Source organism: Pan troglodytes, chromosome 8 (assembly GCF_028858775.2).
Source record: "Pan troglodytes isolate AG18354 chromosome 8, NHGRI_mPanTro3-v2.0_pri, whole genome shotgun sequence".
NCBI classification, from domain to species: domain Eukaryota; kingdom Metazoa; phylum Chordata; class Mammalia; order Primates; family Hominidae; genus Pan; species Pan troglodytes.
Window position 1 is genome coordinate 92,617,818 of NC_072406.2, and position 21,377 is coordinate 92,639,194.

The window sequence follows — 21,377 nt, forward strand, 5'->3', positions numbered from 1 at the left end:
CCTAATCCTTCGCCCGCTCTCCACGGTCATCCCGTGTATCCCTCGAGACGCCGCCTCCCACAGCTCGTGCTTCTCCCAGGTTCGGCTCCGACAAGGCCAGAGCGGCGTCTGCGCAGCGCAACGGCTCAGAGCGCTCCTGGCGGCTACAAGTGCCCGGCCCCGGGCCAGGCCCGGCCTGCGCCGCGCACCCACTAGGAGGGCGCGGACCGGGGCCGCCCCAAGCCTCCGGCACCGCCCAGAGCGGGACAAAGGGGCGGGCCGGCGACCCGGCCTCGCGGTCCCCGGTGCCGCGCGGGCCGGGAGGCGGGGTGCGGTGGGGGAGGGGCGAGGCGGCTGGGGGGAGGGGCGGGGCCAGGGCGGGCCCAGGCGCGCGGGGCCGCACCGGGCGGCGCAGGGAAGCGGCGCCCCTTCCTCGGCAGACGGCAGGCGCCGCGCCTCCGGCCCCGCCCCTCCGCTCCCCGCCCCCGCCGCTCGGACGGCCCGAGTCGCGCCCTCCCGCCCCGCGCCGCCGAACTTGCTCTAACTTCCTCGGCCGAGCCGGGCCGCGCCGCCGCTGCCGCCGCCGCGCGCGGGTGAGTAGACCGCGGAGACCTGGCTGGGGCGTCGGGCCCTGCCCCTTTCTTTGTCTGAGGCCGACTTCCCCGAGCGTTCTCCGGGGGCGAGGGCTGCTCCTTAGGTCCCTGTTTGGCCCCTCAGCCTTCCTCCCCGCCTGCCCAGGAGCGGCCCCGCGGGCGGCTCTGGCTTTGTCTGCCAGGATTGCTCGCTAGAGGTTGGAGGCCTCCGCCGGGACCCCGCTGAGCCGAACTCCGGCGCCGGGCGGACGAGAGCCGCGGCGGGCCCGGGGCCGGCACTCCTGGTTCGGTAGCCCTCGCCCCATCCGCGCGCCCCGGCGAGTGCGCGCCCGTGCCGGGCGGGGTGAGGGCGACGGGAGCCTGGACGGCCGCTGCTGCTCGGGGCTCTGCTTCTCGTCCCCAGCAGCGAGCTCGGGGATGGGCCACCCTTTCGGCTCAGTCACCCACCCTCGGCTCCCCGGAGATCGGGTCCGGGGTGGGGGTGGGCGTAGGCCGGGGCGGGCCGCCCCTTCCTCCTGCCCCGCCGTGGTTGTGCTCAGTCTCCCACGCCGCCGTGGGTCCCACTCTGCCCGGCTTGGGTTTGGGACGGCCGGAGTTTGAGTAGGCGGTGACCCAGCTTCTCCGCGTTAGTCGTGTGGGGTTGTGTTTGGGAGCAAAGCCTGACCCCTGACCTAGCCGGAGTTCTGGTAGAGTGAGGTTTGTGGCTGCGGACTGTGCTTGTCCCGGGCCGCTGCTGCTTCTCCTCCACCCCCAGGGGTGGGGTGCGGGTGGGTAGGAAGTGCCTGTGTGAGGGTGTGTGGAGGGACTTTGGCCCTGGGACCGCAGGAGCACTTGTCTTGGGGACTTAAAGTTGATCTCCGGCGAGAAACAGTCCGTGCTAGGGGGAGTCGGGGGAAGTCGTGGGCCCGGGTACTTGCCTGGGGCTGGGCGCAGAGCGGTGGTGAGTGCGGCGGTGTCACACACTCGTTGGCTGTGCTGGCGCTGCTATCCGGGAGGTCAGGCGGTGCTGGGCGGCTGTGCAGAGCATTGTATTGGAGCCTCTGCAGGTGTGCTCTTGGCAGTGGTCTGCTCTCCAGGGGATCTTCCTCCCTTCCGAGAGGGAGTTGCTCTTGGGCTAGTGAGAGAGTGGCCTGCCAAATCCTCAAAAGTAGCCTTCCCCTCGCCCCTTGACCTTGAAGTCCAGAAGCAGTTAGTGCCTGCTGAGTGCTCCGGCCACCCTTCTCTATTTGTGAAGGGAAACCTGGGGACAGGCCATCGGAGCACCCCTATGTCCTTGCCACATTTCAGCCAGCCGAGTGGTTGGTGGGGGCGGCCGTCTTTCCAGGGATCTTCCTGGGCTCTGGCACCCCCAGAATGAAGCCCAGACTCCACCATAATGGCCCTGTATGCCCTTCTATCCCCTTAGCTGCTGGTGTGATCATAGCCTCAAATTGCTGGGCTCAAGTGATCCTCCCACCTCAGCCTCCCAAAGCACAGGGATTACAGGTGTGAGCCACCACGCGCAGTCTGATCCCACTCCGATCCCTAACGTTATAGTGACAGGCCCTGGAAACCCAGGGCCACCAGATGTATTTTCCCTTTCCTTCTCATTGTGTTGCACCCCAACTTCAGTTGGAGACTCTGGATATATCCATCCCCACATCTCTGAACTCCACTGCTTGGGCCACCTAATGTCATCCTCAGTTTAGTTAACAAAGCATGGTTGAGATTTCTGTGGGGTGCGAGGCATTGTTGCAGGCACTATTCCAAGTCTGGAAAGTCCCTCACCAGCTATAAACTTGGTGTGGTCTTAGAACCCAGGCTGGACATGGCATAGGTGCTCAGTAGTGTTTATTGATCTGAGCTTGATCTCAGCGTAGCAGGATCATTTAGGGAGACGGGGTTGGTGGGGGGATCTGAACCCATGGGTGCTTCTGAAGGTTTGTGGCTGCCCCAGGAAGAAAGGGCATGGAGCTGCAGAATGGTTGGCTGCCCAGGGAATTGTCCCCTTCACCAGCTGGGCAGCTGTGCTAGTCTCTGAGGACTGGTGAAGGTCCTTCTCATGTAGGAAGTGGCAGTATGAAGTGGGAGAGGAGATGGCTCTGCCCTGAAGGTTGTGGCGGCAGTGAAGTGAAGTTCCCATGGAGGCCGGGGAGCAGGAAAGCCCTGGGTTCTGAAACTATTTCCTGAGGCCTTACTCTATGCCACCATGTGTTCAGGAATTTGACCCATTTAACTTCAACTGAGGTAGAATTCCTTTTAGCAGTGCCTGCAAAGTGGCATTGTGCCAGGCCTGGGAAACCTTTGCTGGCTTAAAATTTAGTGAAGGACAAGATTATTTCATAGTGATACTAATAGTGAGTTTATTGAGACTTACACCCTAGAAGTTTGACTTGTAATAACTCATTTAATCCTTGAAAACAGCTGTGATGGCTGGGCGTGATGGCTCATGCCTGTAATCCCAGCACTTTGGGAGGCCGAGGTGGGTGGATCACCTGAGGTCAGGAGTTCAAGACCAGCCTGACCAACACGGTGAAACCCTGTCTCTACGAAAAATACAAAATTAGCTGGGCGTGGTGGCACATGCCTATAATCCCAGCTACTTGGGAGGCTGAGGCAGGAGAATTGCTTCAATCTGGGAGGTGGAGGTTGCAGTGAGCTGAGATCGCGCCGTTGCACTCCAGCCTGGGCAACAAGAATGAAACTCCATCTCAAAAAACAAAAAACAAAACAACCGTGATGTCAACAGCTCCATTTTACAGATGAGGAAACTGTGGTCCCGAGAGGTCACAGAGTAACTTGCTTGAAGTCTCAATATGAGCTGGGTTTTCTCATTTCTTTTTTTTTGATACTGAGTCTCACTCTATTGCCCAGGCTGGAGTGCAGTGGCGTGATCTCGGCTCACTGCAACCTCCGCCTCCTGGGTTCAAGTGATTCTTCTCCTGCCTCAGCCTCCCAAGTAGCTTGGACTACAGGTGTGCACCACCACACCCAGCTAATTTTTGTATTTTTAGTAGAGATGGGGTTTCACCATGTTGGCCAGGCTGGTCTTGAACTCCTGACCTCAAGTGATCCGCCCGCCTCGGCCTCCCAAAGTGCTGGGATTACAGGCGTGAGCCACTGTGCCGGACCAGGTTTTCTCATTTCTAATTTAGACAATATGTTCCTCTCAGAGGTGATTAAAACGGATTCATATACCAAACAAGCCTGGCCCACAGTGGAACTAATGAGTGTTTTCAGTGAAGGTGCCCTTGTATCCCTGCCTCTGAACACATCTCATCTGTCCAGCACAGCCTGGGCACATAGCAGGTACCCCGGAACCCCCGCTGATTGGTGATGTAGCTTCTGTCTCCCTAAGGCCAGGGAATGGGAAGACCAGCACTACCACATGCAGAAGATTGGGGAGTCACTGCTTGTGTCTGTCTGGACAGATCACGGTTTGCTGTGGTAACAGCAATCCCCAGGTCTCAGAGGCTTAAAGCAACAGAGGTTTATTTCTTGTTCACACTGCATGTTCATCACTTATCTGCTTTATGTTGTCCTCACTGGGGGGACCCATAGTGATTAGTGGGAACACCCCTGGTGGCTTGGACAGAGGGACAGAGAACATGATGATCCCTGTGTCCTGCCACTGAGTCCTGGTGGCCTTTAAGATGCCTATGGGAAGGGGATTAGGCTCCTGCTGCCTGTCTCTGCCCTGCCATGTCAGTCCTTGGATATCTTGCATGTTCCATCCCCTACCTGGATGTGGCCTGTAGGGGCAGCCACCTTTCCTAGAAGCAGGAGCAGGTAGCGATACCCAGGCAGGCCTGGTCCTCCCCACTTTTGTGGGACTCGGGGATTGAGCTTGCAGGCATAGGGGTGTAGAAAGCAGTGGTAGCGAGGTGACTGAAGGTGGACTCCCACTGGGGATGGGATTGAGTGTAGGGCTAGATCCCTGGTCGTAGAAGGGAGTAGGAACCCTGTTAGTTACATTTTCCCCCTCAGGCCACCTTAGCAGGATTTTGAAGAGTCAGCCACACTGTGGCTCTTGATTTTGTGCCTGGTCACCTGCTTGGTCTCTGGTGATTTCCCTCGGGACCAGCAGACACTGTTGGAGGTGGTGAGGCCTCAGGTTCTTCTGCTTCATGGTTAACTCACTCTGCTTAGGCATATTTCCACCTTTTCCAGGGCTTCCGTTTTTCTGCCAGTGGATTGAGAGGTGGTGGTGGTCTCCAGCAGTGGTCTCACTCTTGGCAGGCTATCAGAGTACCCAGGGAGCTGCGTAGAATGAAGTTTTGAGAGTCTTTGGTCTAGGTGAATGCCAGCTTTTCAGTTTGCTTATCTTCCATTATAGTAGTGTCCTCTGTAACTGTGAATCAGGGAGGTTATTCATAATATCTCCACATCCATTTTCTCCCTTAATTGCGTATGCTTTTGATTTAGACAGGGCAAGTAGCCATTTTGGTGGAGCGCAGGCCCTGGCAGGGGGGCAGTGTCCAGTGCCGCTCTCAATTAAACGTGAAGATGTGAAGATGAATAACACTGTCCAGCTTGCAGAGTGGACGGTGGTGAGGCAAGCTTTCAAGTTGCACCTACTTTCTAGTTGAGTGACCTACACAAGTCTTTGATTTTTTTTTTTTTTCTTCCTGGAAAAAAAAAAGTTGTCTACTTTTCTCATCTGTAAAGTGAGAAGAATCAAGTCTGCCTTTTCTGTCTCACGGGGTTGCAGTGAAGCATTAGTACACTGAGAAGCAAGATCCAAAGCCCCTGAGTTAGGCCTGACACTGGTGTGAGACAGCTGCCATCTCTGGCGGCACTCAGCAAGTGTTCACCAGCAGCTGATTCTGGGAACCTCACTTCCTCCGCCCTTGGGCTTGGTGGGGTTGGGTAGGGTTGGGTGGGGCTGTGGTTTTCTTTTAGGAGGCAGCAGGCCAGGCCTGGAGACCAGAGCTTAAGTGGGCCTGGGCAGGCTGGGGTTGAAACTCTTCACCCCTTGCGGTCTGTACTGCCTCCCAACTGAGCAGCCAGGGAGAAGGCCTAGAGCCTGTGCCTTTCAGCTAGATAGCTGGAGGAACTGGCTCCTCCCTCCTTAGGCTGTGCTGGCCTGAGCTGGGAGCCTGAGAGCTGGGGCAGTTGTCTCTAAAGTGGCTTCTGGGATTCTGGTAAGAGGTGAGCTCCTGGTGCTGCCTCAGAGTCTTTGTGTTTCCTGGCATTTGGGAGAGCTGGAGTTGGGCTGTCCTGCATGGGTAAGGTTTGGGGAGGGACTGGAACAAGGGGCTAGTGAACCTTCTCTGGGTTTTTCCTGCCTGACTATGCGTTGACAGTCCCAGCTGTTGGGCCTGTGCTCCTGTACACTGCACGGCCTTGAGAGGAGTTCGGAGCCCTAACGTCCAGGAGAGAGGCCCCACAGCAGTGGAAGGAAATGGGTCTCTCCCGAATCTCTTTTGTTTGTACCCCGAGGTCTGAGTGGTGATCCTGGGGATGCTGTGGGACTCTCAGCAGTAGGAGTGTGTCTGTCCCCAATCTGGGTGCCCACCAGCTGTGCTGAGGGTCCTCTCCTGTGTCCCTGGGCCAGGCAGACAGGGTCTTTTTCTGGGGCTTGTTAGGGGAGGTCAGCCACAGCCCCAGACCAAGTAATTTACACACCCTGAGTGAGGGGTGGGAGCAGTGGGTCCAGGAAGACTTAGGGAGCTGGTGAAAGAAAAACAATTCTGACACTTGTTAAACTGGTGAGGTAGACTGTATCAGGACTATTACAATAGATGTAGGAATTATCGCAATGGATTTTGCAGTAGAGGGGAGAGAGTGGGCCAACTCCAAATACAACAAAGAAAGTGGGAACTTATAGTCAAGGAGCGGAGTGTGGGGGCTCCTGAAAATTTCTAAGAGGGTAGGGAAATTTTTACTAAACTGAGCTAACTGAATTCTTGCTGCAGGTAGGCCAGGGTGATCAGGTTTTACCTGGGAGATAGTAGAGGATGAGAAATACGATCAGATATCCAGTATGATTAGATATTGAGGTTGGGGGATTCTGGTTAACAGGAGTTTTGCTAAAACTAGGCTCTTAGAGAGAATGGAGTTAGGAACCCTAGGTCAGGACCAGATGAGTAGAGGGCTCAGAGGAATAAAGTTTGGTCAGGGACAGAATCTCTGTCAGTATCCCGTGGCTGGCAGTGTCCTGTCCATTCTTCTTGCACTGGCCTGTCCCTCAGGAGACAGGTGTGAGTGGTCCTGAGCTTGGGCCGGTGTAAGAGTAGGGGACAGGTTTCTCTCCTTGTAGGTGTCCCTTCTTGTAAGTGTCACTCTCTTTTTTTCCAGAAACCTTGGTCCTTTTCAGCATCTGCTGGCCCCTTGTCCCTTGGCTCCCTTGCTCTTGGCCTGCTGGATTTCCCCTCTGCACCCAGGAAATCGCATGGACCTGGGTCCTTGTTTCCCTACAGCCCACCAATTTTGCTGCTTTTTTTTGCCCCCTGAAGCTGAGCTCCTGCTGCAATTTGTGTTTCCTGCTCTCCCTGTCCTGGGCAAACCAGTCTGACAACTTTGTGGTTCTCGCTCCGGCCTCCATCAGCCTGGGGATTGACTGTCCCATTTGTCTGAGCTGGGCAGAGGGAGGTGCTGTGGGGGATCTCTTCCTCTTGCCTGGACTGCACACTCCTGCTGCCTTCTAGCCAGAGCTCCTGGGCATTTTGCCTATGGGAGCTTCACCAGCTTCCTTCTGTCTGAGGCCTACAGGTCCCTGCCTCCAGCCTACCTTGTTCCTCCTCCGTGAGTGAGGCTCCTCCTTTTCTCTCTGGCCCTCCTGTCTACTTGATCAGACTCTGCCTCTCTTGAGGGCCGGCTCCCTCCAGCCTACCCTGCACAGGTGACCCTGTTTGGCCTGCCTCCTTTTCTTGAGACTGATCTTGTCTCAACAGTCAGCTTTTCAGGAACCAGGCCCTTGCTGTTGTAAGGAAAACCTGTCGGCTGTGGATGGGGCCTTCCCTCCTTCCTAGAGGCTCTGTAGCCAGCTTCCACCCTTGCAGTGTAACAGTGGTGGTGCCAGAACCCTGCTCTCTGCAGCCATCCTGCCTACCACAGTCATTGTGTTTTGTAACTCTAGTAGCTTCTTGTGAAATACAAGTGATGGTATAAACATGGATAGGTTTTTGAGGGGGCATGCCAAAATCAGAGTTGGTGGTAGTGGTGGGGGATTCATTCCCAAGGGCTCTGGGGTGCTAAGTGTGTGAGCAAAGAGGAACAAGTGGCATGTGCCCAGGATGGGGTGGGGCGGGCAGGTTTAGTTGAGGGCTCCTCTGGTGTAGGGTAGCCCTGACGCTCCCCTCCATGGCATGACTGATGAGGTGGCAAAGGCAGGTGCCAGGATTTGGTGTGTTGAAGATTAGTGCCTGGGTTGGGCTCTGCTCACTCCTGCAGAAAGACGGTTGGAGAGGGGCTGGTCTTGGTTTCACAGAGGATTGTGGGATTACAGGCAAGACCTGCTGAGGGCTTGCACTGAGCCACCGAGAGGAGCAGAAAGAGATACGAGGGCTTCAGGTGCCAGTATAGTTCTCACTGTTGTGAGATCTCATTTGTGCCTTTTTTTTTTTCTTCAGACAGGGTCTCACTCTGTTGCCCAGGCTGGAGTGCAGTGGCCCTATCACAGCTCACTGAAGCCTCCACCTTCCTGGCTCAAGTGATCCTCCCGCCTCAGCCTCCTGAGTAGCAGGGACCACAGGCATGCAGCACCACACCCAGCTAATTTAAAGAATTTTTTGTAGAGATTGGATCTTGCTATGTTGCCTAGGCTGGTGTCAAACTCCTGGGCACTTGATTTGTGCTTCTTAATTCAGGGGCTACTTATTGAACATATTTAGCAGTCTTCAGAAAGCATCTTATTCTGTAAGGGGAACCAAATATACCCATTCCCCCTCTCTGGCCTTCTTTCCCTGTGGTCTGGGCGGTCTTTGAGCTTGAGGTCATTGGGAGGTGTTTATTTCTGTCCGCCCTGGTGGCCTAGGGGGTAGGAATGGGGTGGGATGGGATGGGATGGGGTGGGGTGGGGTGGAGGAGTTATTCTACATAGATAGAATTCTGTTTGTGAACCACTCCCTGCCATCCACATCTCTCACTCAAATGGTCTGGCCAGTCCTGGTTCTAATGGTCATTGTGTCATTCCCCTCAGCAGCAGGAAAGGCTGGAATGGTTTTTGTATTGTTCCTTAGGGGGAAAAATCACTTGGAGGAAGTATATCAGTGCTTCTGAGTGCAGAGTATTTATTGACACGTCAGTTAAAGGAAGCTTTTAAACAACATATATGTATCTCTTTAGTGAGGAATAAATCTGCAAGTGCATCTCACAGCTCCATTTTGCAGCTTCCATTTCCTGGAAGGTACATGGAGTTTAGTGGTTAGGGAATGGGGTTTTGAGCTGGGATTTTGGAGAAACTGTTTTTAGCCTGTCCTTGGAATTGGGCCAGGCCTAGAAATCTGTTGAAATAGCTTTCTTTAGTTGCTGAAACTGGGATGTGTTCATAGCACTAGGACCTTGAGCTCCACTGATGACTGAGTGGGGAGGGCTCAGAGAAGGGTCCCTGTGGATGCCCGGGATGCCTGGGTTTCAGCCCCGTCTCCTGCATCGCCTACATTGCCTGAATCTTAGGGTCTTACAGGTTTATCATGAAGTGGGCTTGGCAGCAGATGGTCTGGTTTCTTTTGTGCCTTTGTCAGAATCTGTTCTTGCTCTTCTTAGGAAAACTTTCTATTTCGGGACTTGGGGTGGAGTCGAAAGCAGGGAGCCCTGTGAGTTGGTGAGTCTGTATCCCTGAGGCTGCCACTGCCTGACCCCCTCCTTCCCCTTGATTCGTTTCCCCTCCCCATTACTCTGCCTTGTTCTAGGGAAACACCGGAAGCTGCTTGCAGACAGCTATGGGTAAAATTGTGTGTCCAGCCACAAACTTTAGGCGTTTTAAATATTAATTTAGGTTTAACATTTTTATTTACAAAAATGTATACATGATGAAAAACACATAACAAAGATACACGGTGAAAACTCCTATTTCTATCCCTGACCCCTTCAGTTCTGCTCCCCTGAGGCCGCTGTCACCAGATGTTCAGTGCCTAGTCAAGCATGTCTGTATTCCTCTCTTGTTTATTACCCCAGTGGTATACTAATTATGCTGTTTTGCACTTCCTGATTTTTACCCTGAGAATTTATCCCAGGATTGTTCCATTTTAGCACACATAGTTTAGTCCATTCTTTTTAACAGCAGCGCATGATTCTGCTGCACAGTGAATGATGACTCACTTTACCAGCTCTCTATTGATGGATTTTGAGGTTGCTTTCAGTGTTTTGTTTCTATAGGCTAAGCTGCAGGAGTGTCTTATGCATGCTGCAGGTCTGTAGTGGAAATGACTAGATGTGGAGTTACTGCATTAGGTGTGTAAAAGGAAAAGAAACATGCGGCTTTGATTCCGAAAGGGGGAATGAAAGTTTACGAAGTTTTCTTTTGGAGGGATCTTGGCCTTCTACAGAGACAAGAGCTGGAGAAACTACCGGGAAGGCATGAGGGGTGCCAGCGTGTTGGTTCCCACCCAAGTCCATCTTTGGTTCAGTTCAGGCCAGCCTGTCTCCGTGACCTCCATATTTACAGCCCTTGGCTGGCCCTCTGGGTCATGCAGCCTGTGCCCCTAAAAGTGTGAGGAGTCAGCCAGAGCGAGCTGGGGTGTAGGGAGAGGGGGAGCAGGCTTCTCATAGTGGGTTCCAGCAACCTCACGACTTTGCAGGACCTGTGTGGGGTGTGAAGGGGGAGCGTTGGTTGCAGCAAGCTGGAGCTGGCGTCAGCTTTTAGAGGAGCAGATTTTCCCGCAGTGTCAGGGGTTGGTGTGAGGATCGGCCTCCTTCTCTGGCCTCCCTTGGCCTTTCGCTGCTCTGCACACCTCCCTGTTCAGGCCGCCTTGGGCCTGATTGCCACCCTGTGATTTTAAAAGCCTGTGTAAAAGGCACCTGGTGAAAATAATAGATGGGTTTTGTGTTTTGAGCGGGCGCTGCCTTTCAGAACAGAAATGGGGTATGGTTCTTCCTGGGATGGGTGGGGAAGGAGGGACAGTCGTGACAGCATGTTGGATGTGCCCACTCTGTGTCGGGAGCTCTCTGGTTGTTTCCCTGTGTGGCTCTCACTGCCCCATGCCAGGGCAGGGTGGGAAGCAGGGAGACTTTAGGGCTGGCTGGCAGATAGACCTCCTAAATAGACCCTGACCTGGTGGGTTTGAGGCCTGTGTCCCTGCCCTGGCTCTCCCACCCTTCTACTCAGAGAACTTCTCACCATTGCAGTTACATGCAGTCCCCGTGAGAAGGCCAAAGCTTCCCATGTGCAGCTCATTGTCTGGGCCTGGGTCCTTGGTAGCACAGAGGTTTCTATTGTGGCCTGGTGGCAGTGAGGGCTGACCTGTGGGGCTGAGGAGGCGGGACCTGGGGCCTCACAGTGGAGCTATTCAGGGGCTCTGCCCTGGTTTCCTGCTGCTTCCCATTGTAGATTTTTTTGGGGGAAGGGTGGGAGGGGACTAGAGAAGGAGGAGAGTGGGAGAGGGAGTGGTCAGTGCAACTATTGTTGCTGGTAGCAGGAGCCCATTATGCTTAATAGAGGTCCATTTGCAGACAGCCTTGAGCCACTCCAAGGCCCGTCATGTGTTCTCAGATTCTAGTTTCTGCCTCTGTCAAGATCCCCCTTCGCCCTTCTCAAGTCCCTGTGCTTGCCTGGAACACCTCTGGGTAAGAGTTCTGAGCAGCTGGGCAAGGAGCAGGAGTGGCCGGTGCCAGGCTTGTCGGCCACCTGCCCACTGCTTTGGGGAGTGAGTTCTGCCGAGTCTTCCCGGCCCAGCTGTGCCCTTGGGTGGGGGCCAGGCACGTGCCTGGGTTGCTATTAGTCTCCCAGGCCCCCCACTTGCTTTGTGCCTCAGTGCTCAGCCCAGTGCCCCCGTTCCTCACGCGAGCACTCAGCTGCTGAAAAGCCTGTGTGCTGGCAGCTCAGCCTGCAGCCACCCCCGCTGCAGGAGCCACAGCCATTTTCCTTTGTTCTGCCATCTCCGGGCTCTTGAATCTCAGGCTGGCAGTGGGCAGCAGGCAGCCAGCACACAGCGCTGGTGGGGTGGAAACCCTTGTGACATGAATCTGCCCACTGAGCCAAAGGCATGGCAGCCCCCTGGCTGCACCCCTAATTCCTCTGGCTGTACCCCTATCTCCCAGCCATGCTGAGAGAAGCACAGAGTATCCCCTCTTACTGGATCAGAAAGATAGTGACACCTACAGTGGGAACAGAGAGAGGTCTCACCTGTTTTTGGCCACTGAGATGCACACTAAAGAGAGAGTTAGCCTCCGGGTCTTTGGCAGAAAAAGCCACTCTCAGGCACAAAGGATGCTCGTTCTTAATCTCCTGGTCTCTGTTGAAAACAGAGGCAGGATTGGTTAAGAATATTTTTTATTTTGGTCCTTATGGTTGTGAGGACCTTTCTCTAACTGAGGGGAACTGTACCCTGCTCCTTCACATCTGAATCTCTCCCTTCTCTCCCCCACCACTTTTTGGTGGGCAAAATGAGCATTCTCTCTGGGGGTACAAATTCAGCTATGTGTGGGGTTGCAGGCGGGGTGAAGGCCACTCTCACCCGCTGTCTGACTTCTCTATCTGAGGTGTGCCCGCCCCAACCCATACTGTCTCCTTTCTAAACCACAGACAGAATCTGTAAGGCACCTGCCTTTGAAATAGAGTTGTTTTGTATAGAACTCATAACTCCCACTAGTTTTCATGTGTTTAGCATTATAGCTTACCCTTTCAAAACCCATCCTGGCTGTCTTATTTGATTCTCTTATCAGCCAAGTCTTACAAATCAGGAAGCAAGCCTCAGCCCCAGATAGGGTTGCACCTTGGAGTGTCCTCATTTTATTTTAATTTTTGACATGGAATCTTGCTCTGTTGCCCAGGCTGGAGTGTAGTGGCATGAATATGGTTTAGTGTAGCCCCCACCTCCCAGGCTCAAGTGATCTTCCTGCCTCAGCTTTCCCAGTAGCTGAAACCACAGGCACGCATCACCATGCGCGACTAATTTTTTAAAATTTTTCATAGAGACGAACTCTTGCAATGTTGCCTTGGCTGGTCTCGAACTCATCTTCTGGGTTCAAGCTGTCCGTCCGCCTCGGACTCCCAAAGTGCTAGGATTACAGGTGTGAGCCATAGCACCCAGCCCTCATTTTAGCAAATGTTGTAGCACCTACTAGACTCAAAGTAAAAAGAGCTGGTGCTCATCGTAAAAGGCATTGAAAAACCCCCACTTCGGTGGGGGGTGGGGTATGTTAACAGAAAAACCACAGTCTCTAAAATATTTTAAAGAGGTTTATTCCAATCCAGTGAGTGTCTGCGTCCTGGGAAAAGCACGGTCTCAAGAGGTGTGGGGAAAGGGTGCTTGAGGCCGTCGGATTACGGTTTTGTTGTTTTATACATTTTAAGGAGGCAAAAGTTACAGGCAAAGGCATAAGTCAGTACATGGAAGATATGCATTGTTTAAGCCCAGAAGGGTGGGATATCATGAAACGGGCTTACAGGTCATAGGTGGGTTCAGAGATTCTTTAATTTGTAATTCGTTAAAGGAGTAAAGCTTTGTCCAAAAATTTAGAGTCAGCAGAAAGGACTGGTAAGATAAGGAAGTCCGTTAACCAATACACTGGGTTAGAGCTGTGGGGTGAGTGACTTAACCCTTGTCTGGCATGGCCTTCAGTCCTCTTTATATTTCGGTATCTTATTGTCACAAAGAGTCTTGTTTCTTAGTCTTATAATCTCTATTTTAATGTTAATGATGGTCAGTTTTTGTGTCTAAATCCCAAAAGGGAGGAGGTATGTAATGAGGCCTTTCCAACCTCCTCCTTGTTGTGGCCAAGAGCTGTTTTTCGGGTTTCTCTGGGGTCCTCGTGGCCAAGAGGGTCTGTTTAGTTGGTTATGGGGCTTAGAATTTTATTTTTAGTTTACAGGTTGTTGGACCCAAACAAGACTGGGAAAGTCACCATCAAGGCAGCTCAGTATTCCTTCTGGGAAAAACACAATGGATGTAGAGGCTGGGGTTTGAATTCAGGCTTACTGGGTGACCTTGGTGGGTCACTTCCTGGGGTGTAGATTCTTACTAGAAAATGGAAGTGTTGCTCAGAGGAACTTTGGGAACATTTTAGCTGTAACCCTTGGAGTTCTATTAATCTAACTCCAAAATGGTTCTATTAATCTAACTCCACTACCTGGAATCTCTCTTGCCAACTCAGGATCCTTTGGAAGAGAATGTCATCAGATGGAATTAACAAGGAGCCCCTCTTTTCCTGGGCATTTCTTCCTCAGGTTCTTGAGGGGTGGTGATGATCACCTCAAAAGATGCCTGTAGTTTTCAAATGGAAACCGAGCCACCCTGAGCCCAAACACACACTCCCAGTTCTCAGGCGCTGAGTGTGGCCCCTGGAGTTCACTGATGAGTAGTCTTACCTTGGACCTCGCCTTGGCTTTTCTTGGAAATGGCACATTACTTTTGTTTATTAGTGTAGCCCCTCTGTTGTGAAGTGGAATCCAGGGAGAGGGAAGTAAAGCTTTTAATTTTACCTCTTGCCAAAGTGAGGCCAAGCTCTTAAATGTAAAAACAAACTTGTTAAAAGTAAAAATGAAAACAGTATCCCCATTCCTCTTCTTTGGGGGTGGAGACTGTGTTTAAATTTTGCCTCTATTTTGTCAACAGGTTCTAGGAGACAAAATGTTCTTTTCCTGGTGACCTTTCAGGCTGGGTTTCTGCCCTTTATGTGCCTTTCCTGGCCCAGCCTCCATCCTCTGGGCCCGCCCGCCCTAACCAGCACTGCCTACCAGGCCCCCCTGTGCCTGCTGCCCGTCTGACTTCCTCCCATTGTCTTCGGGGCCAGCTTGTGGCCCCGAAACACAGCTCTAGGCTGTGTTTCTGCCGGGCATGACACAGGAGGGCGGTGGTCTTGGAAGAGGCAGGTCTCTATCATTTGGTTAGAGTAGCTTTTACAGCTGAGAAATGGGAATAAAAATAATCTGTGAGGATCCACTGGGATGCAACAAAATCCCAAACAAATCCCAAAATTAAAGCATTCCTCCAGGGAAGCTGATTGCATCCTTGTAAATCAGGAACAATAAAGATGGGTGGCTTTCTTCCCATGACTTGCTTTAATGGTTGTTTTCCTTCTGTGTGTCAGTGTTACATCCTTACTATTCAAAGTGCCATCCACAGACCTGCTGATGGGCAGCATGAGCATCACCTGGGAGCTTGCTGAGCTGTAGAATCTTGAGGGGTCTCCATCCCGATCAGCTGAATCAGAATTTGCATTGTTAACAAGGTAACCCAAGTGATTTGAATGCTTTTTTAAATTTTTTTTTTTTTTTTTTTGTGAGATAGGGTCTGACTGTTTGCTCAGTGGTACAATTAAGGCTCGCTACACCCTTTATCTCCTGGGTTCAAGCGATCTGCCAAAGTGCTGGGATTACAGGCCCAAGCCACCATGCCCGGCCTGAATGCACTTTCATGTTTGAGAAGCACAGCCTCAGCCAGCCACACTGTCATGCTTGCCCCTTCGCTTTGTTAGCCTGTTTCATGGTTTTGCAGTCTTTACCCACTTGCTTTCCTGAAAGTTGTCGACTTTAAACAGGTTTGGCAGCCCCAGCTCTCAGTCCTTCCCCTCTGGGTGTGCAGTGCACAGCAGTTATTCCTCGGTGCCGGGGATGTCTTGGAAATGGAGCTAGTTCGAGAAAGCCCCCTTAGCCCAGAGCCCTGCTGGCGAGGTTATCTTTGGGGAATGGGGGTGGGGGTGGGGATTGGGGGGGTAACTGGAGCCCTCCTGGGTGAAAGGGCAGCCCTAAGCCTCCCTGGCCATCTGGTGCCACTTGCCCCTCCCTGTTCCAGCGGGAGAACAGGTTCAGAATCAGGTTGTAAATATTGTTTGCTTTTGGAAGAAACACAAAGCATTTTCTATAAAGATGTTTTGGTGTATGTTGAAGATAAATAAATAGTCCAGAAGAGGGACTGTAAATTTGTATTTTGTAGTAGTTTTGCAGCAGAAAACAGTTTGAGGTGCTCTCCTGATTTCACTTTACACCTGCACATCCCCTGCATTCTGGCGAAGGTTGGGGCTTTGTGGGGAAGAGCTTGCTTCCCTGGGAATGAGACCCTGACTCTCCTGCTCAGCTACCCAAGGGCTCCCCTGCATTTCTGGCTCTGTTTTAGGGGATGATCTGCTTTCTCCTGACTCTTGATTTCCTCTCAGCCTTTTCTAGCAGTTTCTCACCATTGATTTGCAGTTTAAAAAATTCTGCCGCCTCTTCCTCCTCTCTTGACATTCACAAGGCACACTTAGTTTTATTTTTCCCCACTGGGCTTCACTTTTCATGGCTTCTTTGGAAAGGATTTTTGTTTGTTTTGTTTTAGCTCTGTAAATCTTTTTCCCCCAGGCTGGGGGAGCCAGGCACTGGGGTGGGCTGGAAAGTGTCCCACCCTAGACTCAGAAGTTTTCCAGATTGCCGTCCTTTGAGGTGGGTTTTTTTTGTCTTAAAACACAGTACAGTTGTCCCTTGGTGTCCTGTCTCCAAAGGAGATTGGTTTTAGCCCCAGCACTTAGTAGTGTTTGCATATAACCTATGTACTTCCTCCCATATACTTTAAATCATCTCTAGATTACTTATAATAACTAATACAATGTAAATGCTATGTAAGTATTATATAATTTAAAGCATTTGTAATTTTTTTTTTCTTTTTGAGACAGAGTCTTGCTCTGTTGCCCAGGCTGGAGAGCAATGGCGCGTTCTCAGCTCACTGAAACCTCCGCCTCCCAGATTCAAGCAATTCTCCTGTCTCAGCCTCCTGAGTAGCTGAGACTACAGGTGTGTGCCACCAGGCCTGCTAATTTTTCTGTTTTTGTTAGAGACTGGGTTTCACCATATTGGTCAGGCTGGTCTTGAACTTCTGACCTCAGGTGATCCACCTGCCTCCCAAAGTGTTCGGATTACAGGTGTGAACCGCTGCACCCAGCCTTTCCTGAATATTTTTGATCCTGGTTGCTTGAATCTGAGGATGTAGAACCTGTGGATATATGGAAGACTGACAGTATATTCTAGCTGACTGTGCAATTTTGTATAAGAAGATTTTTAAGCATCTTACAGCCATAATCTTTATGCCTTTCAGGCATGGAAACATAGAGAATGAGGAGTAAATATAATTCTAAACTCTCTTATGTAGTTTCTTTGTGACCTGTACAAAGAGAACACTTCAAATCTACATTAAGCATGTAGGTCAAATCCCTGCAGCCTACTGGAGCAGCTCCTGTAACAGCCAGCTTTTAAAGACCCAGTTATTGGAGCAAAGTTTGTTTCTCCCCAAGAATGGGCCACTCATCACTTGGAACATCTATGGTGTTCAGGAGTGGCTCCCACACCAATGGTGTCAGCCCTGCAAGGATGACCATGCTGGTTTTGTCTTGGTATCATCTGCAGGGCCCAGCCTGGAGCTGGGGATGCACTGAAGGCTCTGTTAATAATCTTCATTGGAGGGTCCGTCTCGGGGTGAAACAGTTGCCTGCTGCCAGGTCGGGTTGCAGTGTGTCACTCCCTATCTTTAGGCACAGCTCTCGATCCCAAACTGGGGAGCTTCTAGATGTGCTGCCCTCATCTAGTACACATTTAAACTAGCTGCTTTAGGGAGCATTTCCTGACCAGCTTGCCACCATCACCGCCTCCTTCTCTCTGCCCTCTAGCACCTACTTGACTGCACTTAGTGAAGGGAGTCATGTTCTGAGTCCCCTGAGTCAGGCACAGGTCCCACTCTGAGTTGGTGTTTGTCTCCACAGCCTCATTCTCGGTGTCTTACATGCAGCAGTGCCCTGAACATGTAGAAACAAGTCTTTAGGTGTTTGTCTCCCACAGCAAAAGCCTTTTCACCCCATGAGCTTGGCAGGCGAGCCTGTGCACTGATGGATTGCTGGGTGGTTTGCTTCAACCTTGCTGATCTAGGGAGGCCACAGGGCCCAGCCCAGTCCTCCTGAGGTCTGGAGGCACAGCACCTTGGACCCCGTGGGTTCTTGTTCACATTGGGAATACTAGTGTAGACTGGGCCCAGACTCTCCACGTTTGTTTGCAACTAGCTGAGGAAGAGGCTCTGATGTGCTCTTACCAGGGGCATGTAAAAGGATTCTGTGTATAGACATTTCATGTAGACTTAGATTTTCAGAAACAGGCCTGTCATGATGATCAGGGTATGGGTATAGGACACGTGCACTATGCCTGCTTTGGCCTAGCATCCTCCCTTGAGTGGGCAGCTTCACCTTCAATGGCAGAGGGAAGTAGGTTGGGACATCAACTTGGAAGTCAAGGTGCCAGGCCTCCTTTTGCCTAGCCATTTGAGAAGTGGGGGTGGGGTGGGTAGCAGGTGTGGGGTGAGTGGCAGGTGTGGGTGACCAGGCCCTGCCTCACCTAGGTGGGCAGGTGTTGCCCTGAGGCTGCTGGTGCAGTTGAATGAGCTGCCTGATGAATCATTCTGAAAATCTCTCATGGGTGCTGGGCATGGTGGCTCATGCCTGTGATCCTAGCACTTTGGGAGCCCGAGGCAGTAGGATGGCTTAAGCAGGAGTTTGAGACCAGCCTGGGAAACATAGGGAGACCCCATCTGCCTATGTAGCTGGGACTGCAGGTGTGCACTGAGGTAGGAGGATCACTTGAGCCCAGGAGGTCAAGGCTGCAGTGAGCTGTGACGGTGCCACTGCACTCCAGCCTGGGTCACAGAGTGAGGTCCTGTCTCAAAAACGTAAAAGTGAAAATCTCCAATGGGGCCCAAGGCCTGAATGTTTTGTTTGCTTTTTTTTTTTTTTCTCCAAGAAGGACCACAAACTCTATGTTTCAGTTACTTGAAGCCAGTTATTTTGTAGTATCTCCCTTAATTTAAGTTTGTTTGTTGTTTCCTCATGGTTAGCTGCAAGTTTTGCAGTTTTGTAAGGAATACTGCGGAAATGGTGAGTTCTAGGTGCATCCCCTTGGGAGGCACATGATGTGGGTCTGAGTCATTACCGGTGATATTGACAATGATCGCTTGCTTATGGTGATGTCTGCTGCGTTTCTCCCCTCTAAGTTACTATTTTGTTCTTTGTAAGTGTCCTGTGGGGAGATACTTTGAGACTATGCAAATACAGTATGCTATTTCACGTCAAACTCATGACTGGTTTTAGGACCCATTGCAGATTCTTGGCACAGTCGGTTGTTTCTGTCATGGGTGTTGAATGCGATGATTTAATTCCATAATTCCTTCTACATTTATCATTTAACTATACAGAACTGCTGTAGCTATGTATCATTGTGCTACCCATAACTTTTCCTTCTTTCCTGTTTATTTATCTCTGTGTGTGTATTAGAATGGGCTCATGAATTCTTATTTTATTCAATGAGTTAAAATCCGTTGTTATTATTGTTTATTTTGCCGCTCAGATTGCTCCAGATTTGGCCAGTGGGGGCTTTTTCAAGCTGCTGTGAATGACAGCTCTTCAAAACATGCATTTCCAAGTCTATCACAGTTCTGTTGAACTAGTTGCCATATGATTCTGGAGGCAGCTCCTGAACCATTCTGCTGTCCTGTGGAGCATGGCATCAGTCGCAGTAGGCCCATGGTTTTTAGTGTGCACCTTGTGAAGCCTTCCTTTCCCCCAGCCACCTGAAGATAAAAGTGTCCTGCTCTGCCTGCTTCCATGTTGGGTTTCTGGGTCAGAGTTTCTTTGAACAAAGCCTCCTGTAGCTTAAAAAATAATAAAAATAGTAAGCTTGGAAGTCACTGGACTAGGTGACCTCCATTCCAGGCCCAGTGCTTCTCCCACTGAGGACTCCCCTGACTCAAATCCACCCACTCTGCTGCTTTCCTGATGACAGCACTGAGGTAGACAGAGGCCTCCTCTCACCAGGTTAATGAGGAGGCCCCTCGGTGTCCTGAAACTTGGCAGGTTTTGGGTTGTGAGTTTTTGGTGGTGGAAATTCACAGTGCTTCAGTCACTAAAATCAGGGTTTTTACAGGATGCCAGGCACTGAGACCCTCAGACCCGTTGGAGAGCCTGGTGGAGCTCAGAGCTGGGGCCCAGCCTCTCCTGCACCTGCACGTGGAGGCCATCCAGGGCTGGCGGTCAGGGGCTTGATGGCCTTGGAAGCCGGGGGCCCACCTTCCCCACACTGTGCCAGGGCAGTGTTTGTCACCCTGTGATAAAGGAGGGGATCCAGCCCCCCCGACATTGTGCAGCTGTGTAGTGACTTCCCACAGTAAAGAGTCAAACTTCTTCACTCCAGTGAGCGGTTGCTGCCACCATGGTGGGTTTTTTTTTTTTTTTTAAATTAAAGTTTTTTTTTTTTTTCTTTTTTGTTGGAAACCACAGGTTCACATGCCACGGTGTCTGATTTTGCAGTGTTTCTGGTGGCCCCTGGATGTGGCGTTTGGGTTAATGAGGGAATGGGTCAGGGATGTACATGGACAGTTCTGGCTCTAAGGGGTGAGTCAGAGAGAGCCGAGCCCCTCCTTCCATCCTCAGAGGGTGAGATTGCTGTGGGCAGCTGAGCAGCCTGCCCTGGCCTGCCTTAGTGATTCTCTCTTCTACTGGGGCCCATTCCCTTTCATATTCGCCTGCCCCCTCCTAGGCTTCTCTCCCTGGACCTGCCTGTTCCTTTGGCCTGTGAATGTTCCCCAGCACCTAGTGGGCTCTAGAGACCCCCTTCTCAGATGGTAGGAAGGTCTAGGCCCCAGGTGCTACTAGAGGTGCAGCAGAAACTCCGCCTTCCTTGGGGGATGTGGCTGCCCTTCCTTGGGATGGGCCTGTGATCAGGTCAGAGGCCAGTTCTGGGGGCCTCAAAGGCCAGGTGGTGTTGAAGGATTGGCTTCGGAGAATGAGAGGGAAGGAGAGATAGCAAGGATAATTTGGGGGCATGGGGTGTATGTAGCTCAGGATATGGGTGGTGGGTGTTGTCATTGTCACTTGGGTCCTTAGGAAAAAGAGGGGCCAGAGGAGGGGTGGGGTTGAAGGTAGAGAGCCGAGTAAGAGACCTTCAGACCTTCCCTGAGGTCATGAGGAACTGACCTGTGCCCTCAGGAGGGGAGGGGAGGGGAGTGAGGGGAGGGGAGGTATTGGAGCGTGAGGAGTTTAGGAAAGCTCCTGAGTGTCTGGGTGGGTGAAGGCTGAGGGATTCTGGGTGGGGCCCCTTGGTCCATGCTTTGTCTGGTATTTGTGCCTGGTGCTTGTGTGGAAAGATGCAGATCTCTGGAACCATCAGCAGAGTAGTGTTGGAGGGTTGTGAGGCATGTGATTATCCCATAGGAGGGGCAAACACTCCAGGGACATCACTCTCAGGAAGCCTGGGGAGCTCGCAGTGCCTTTGTGCAGGGTCAGGCCACATGGTTTGGGCCTGGCCTTCCCAACACTCAGTTCACTTTTCTCCACTGTCATGTCATCCGGCTTCCTTCCCTTGGGGTTTCTCTCCCCTCTTCCTCCCTCATGACCCCTTATTAGTATATAAAAAATGAGACTCTTGTCTCAGAGCTTCCCAAATTTTCATCTTATTCAGGATCTTAGTGAAATGCAGATTGAAGGGAATTGAGATTCCACATTTCCAGCAAGCTCCTGAAATGGACATCGTCCAAACAGGGCCAGGCAGAATCGAGGGATGCTAAAGAACTGGAGGTAGAGGACACCCCATTGGAGGGGTGCAGGCGGCCATCCTCCCCCTCTGAAGGTCCCTGTGGGAGGAGCCAAGGGCCTGACTTCTTTGGGTGTGGGGCTGCCAAGCACTGGCTGGAGTTTAATCTGGATCCAAGGCTTACA

At 51.9% G+C, this 21,377-nt stretch overlaps 1 protein-coding gene across 6 annotated transcripts in view; it reads left to right on the forward strand.

Annotated features, from left to right (window-relative positions):
- Positions 1 to 364: 364 nt before the first annotated feature.
- The window catches only part of TSPAN14 (tetraspanin 14), a 65,363-nt gene continuing 44,350 nt past the window's right edge, over positions 365 to 21,377 (forward strand). For 2 of the 6 annotated variants that reach the window (XM_016918763.4, XM_054659752.2), the window contains exon 1: positions 365 to 572. The gene's annotated coding sequence lies outside the window, so the exon portion shown is untranslated. Of the gene's footprint in view, positions 573 to 14,744; positions 14,886 to 21,377 lie in introns of all 6 variants that reach the window. The other 4 variants (XM_016918762.4, XM_054659751.2, XM_063781943.1 and 1 more) reach the window with 4 other exon arrangements.